Source organism: Orycteropus afer, unplaced genomic scaffold (assembly GCF_000298275.1).
Source record: "Orycteropus afer afer isolate SDZICR_OR568_19922 unplaced genomic scaffold, OryAfe1.0 scaffold00448, whole genome shotgun sequence".
In the NCBI taxonomy this organism is placed as follows: Eukaryota; Metazoa; Chordata; class Mammalia; order Tubulidentata; family Orycteropodidae; genus Orycteropus; species Orycteropus afer.
In genome coordinates, this window is record NW_006922035.1 from 313,953 (window position 1) to 317,454 (window position 3,502).

Below are 3,502 nucleotides of genomic sequence, written 5' to 3' on the forward strand. Positions count from 1 at the left end.
TTTGTGGGCCACCTGAATGTTTTCTTTGGTGAAGTGTTTCTTCGTGTCCCCTGCCTATTTTTTAGTTGGGTTGTCTGTCTTTTTGTTGTTGAGGTGTTGAAGTTTTCAATAAATTTTAGAGATTAATTCCTTATCTGATATGTCATTGCCATTTTTTTTTTTTAATCTCCCAGTCTGTAGGTTCTCTTTTGATTCTTTTAGTGAAGTCTTTTGATGAGCATAAATTTAATTTTTAGGAGGGCCCAATAATTTAGTTTGGCTTATGGTGTTTGTGCATTTTTAGTTATGTTTGGTAGTGTCTTTATGCCATGTATTATGGTCCTAAGTTTGACCATATTTTTTCTTCGATGATTTTTATGGTTTTAGGTTTTACATTTAAGCTTTGGATCCATCTTGAGTTAATTTTTGTGTGTGGTGTGAGGTATGGATCTTGTTTCATTTTTCTGCAAACAGATACCCAGTTTTGCCAGCACCATTTGTTAAAGAGACTATCATTTCCCCATTGAATGGGTTTCGGCCCTCTGTCAAAGATCAGCTAGCGGCCCATAGGGGGGTTGATCTTTCTAGATTCCCAATTCTGTTTCACTGGTCTATGTATCTGTCATTATACCAATACCAGGCTATTTTAACTACCATGGCTGTGTAGTCTGTGTCAAGTTGGGGAAGTGGGAGGCCTGCTACTTTGTTATTTTTCTTTAGTAGTGCTTTACTTCTCCAGGGTCTGTTTCCTTTCCATATCAAGTTGGTGATCAGTTTTTCCATCTCATTAAAGAATGATGATGGAAGAGCCACATGGGGCAGCATCTGGGGAAATGGCGGCTTCAGGGGAGAGCAGGGCTTCAGAGGGTGGAGGCAATGCAGAGGACATGTGAATGGCCTTCTATGGTGAGGGGAAACAGTGGAGAAGAGAGATTCGGTTCTGACATCCAAAAATCAGATTGCAGAACTGATCTGGCTTCAGTGGGAACCCATTTGAGGTTCTTCAGACAGATCCTGAAGTGACAGGAGGCAGTTACCTACTAGGTGCACTCTGATAACAATCAAGATGATGCCAACAGAGGTGTAGACAAAGCTTATAAGTCGCTGCCGGTTCAGAAACAAAACAAGAGGACCCTGGATGTAATTCATGTGGGACACACAGTGAAAGGGTAAACAGTGCAATTAAAGAAGGAAGGGAAACCTACAGATGTGGAGGAAGAGGATCCCGACTTGTTCAAACAAGCAGTGTACGAACAGACTATGAAACTCTCTGCTGAACTGGAAATTCAAAGGCAAGGAAGAGAAGCCAAAGAAATGCATGAAAGGAAGCAACAAAGAGAAGAAAAGATGAAAGCTCAAGAAAAAGCCAAAGGAGAATGGGAGTGGCAGAAAAATGTTGGAGGACAGCCGAGCTGGTCATGTGGGTAGCTGGTGGAGTTTGCAAGCAAACATAAAGGGGAAGAAAGAGAAGAGAAACCGGATCTTCCTGAGACCACCAGAAGCAAACCTGGAGCAGCAATGAGTGACCCCCTGGGGTCACAGCCTCAGAAGCTTCCTCCACCTGCCTCCCCTCCTACTTTGAAGGACACACTCCTTCCTCCCACCCCTACTCCCCCATAGAGTAGCACTTGCTTTTTAAGTCCACTTTGTTTCAATAAAATTGAATATCAATCACAAGAAATATTTTGTGTGTTGAAATGAGGGATTCAGTTTTAAGATAAGACCTTCCTGCTCCCAACTCCCAGAGCAACCAGGATAGGAAGGTGCCACCGTTGGGGCCGCCTCTGTTCCCACAGGCTGTAACTTGATGTTTTGTACTTTACTGATTTGTGATAGGTAGAAACTTCACATATAGGTGATGGAAATCATCCAAAGAAACATGTGGCTTTAAAAAAAAAAAAAAAAGAGTGATGATCGTTGCTGTCACCCAAAGCTGGTCATTGCACCACTTATTTGGATAGGACACGTTCTGGAGCGTGTTGCATCAAAGGGACCTCCCTTCCAAGCTTGAATTAAAATGTCTTTTTGGAGAATGGAGAACCTAAGGTAGGATCTGCTATCCCTACTGAAGGTCTCCTCTCTGCTCATGGACAAGTTGCACTGTGTATTTGGTGTCAGTCTGAGTAGACAGGAAATGGAAATGCCCCACTGATGTCACACACACACACACAGAGCTGAGGGCCTGATTACTTTTAGAAGCCAGTTCAACCTGCCTTTGCCTGGGAACCATACAGCAGATCACATGCCGGTGGGTGTGGTGGGAACCATGCAGTAGATCACACACTGGTAGGTGTGGTGAGAACATACAGTGGGTCCCAAGCCCATGGGGGTGGCTGTGAATGGTTGGCATGTTTCCCATGTGTAACCCCTAGATCTCTCTTGAAATACACTGAAGACAAGAGGTGATGCGTGTGCATGGGCTCTGGGAGGCGGCTCAGTGTAAAGGTCACTGGATGGAGGCCGTTATGATGTAACTCAGGTGCTGTCGGTTCAATGCTCACTCTAACTCTTGGTGGTTGTGACCCTTTGGACAAGTTAACACCGTGGAGCTTCAGCCTCCTCGTCCCTAAAATATCAACACTGGAGATAGCGCTTGCATGTGCTTGTTGTTGTTAGATCCCGTTGAGTTGGTTCTGACCATAGTGACCCTGTGTACAAGCGTGAAACACTGCCCAGTCCTGCACCAGCCTCACAGTCACTGCTGTTAGAGCCCATCTCTCCAGCCACTGTGTCCGTCCATCTTGTTGAGGGTCTTCCTCTTTTTCACCGACCTTCCACTTTACCAAGCATGCTGGTCTTCTCCACGGACTGGTCCCTTGTGACAACATAACCAAAGTACGTGAGATGAAGTCTGACCGTCTTGCTTCTGAGGGTCATTCCAGCTGCACTTCCTCTGAGACAGATTCACTCATTCTTCTGGCAGTCCATGGTATATTCAATATCCTTGACCAACACCAACAATCAAAAGCATCAATTTGTGTTCAGCCTTCCTTATTCATTGTCCAGCTTTCACACACATATCAGGTGATTGAGAATACCGTGGCTTGGATCAGTCACACTTTAATCCTCAAAGTGACATCTTTGCTTTTTAACACTTAGAAGAGGTCTTTTATAGCAGGTTTGCCAATGCAATATGCCAGTTGATTTCTTGACTGCTGCTTCCATGGTGTTGATTGTGGATCCAAGTGAAATAAGTCCTTGACAACTTCAATCTTTTCTCCCTTTACCATGATGTTGCTTATTGGTCCAGTTGTGAGGGTTTTAGTTTACTTTATGTTTAGGTGTAATTCAAACAGATGGCTGTCATCTTTTTTTTTTTTTCACATGCAATGATATTTATTTTTTTGAAACAAATGACAGAAAAGAAGACATTTAAAAATAAAATTTAGGATCCACAACTGGGTGAAGATCAATTACAACAAAGGTAAAGAAACGTCAATTTTCAAGTCAATTCTGGTTCATGGCAATCCCATGTGTTACAGAGTAGAACTATAGGATTCTCTTGGCTGTAATTTTTTTTTTT

The 3,502-nt window shown here is 43.2% G+C and overlaps 1 pseudogene; it reads left to right on the top strand.

Moving 5' to 3' along the window:
• Positions 1-812: 812 nt before the first annotated feature.
• On the top strand, positions 813-1,501 carry LOC103208517 (annotated as a pseudogene).
• Positions 1,502-3,502: the final 2,001 nt, after the last annotated feature.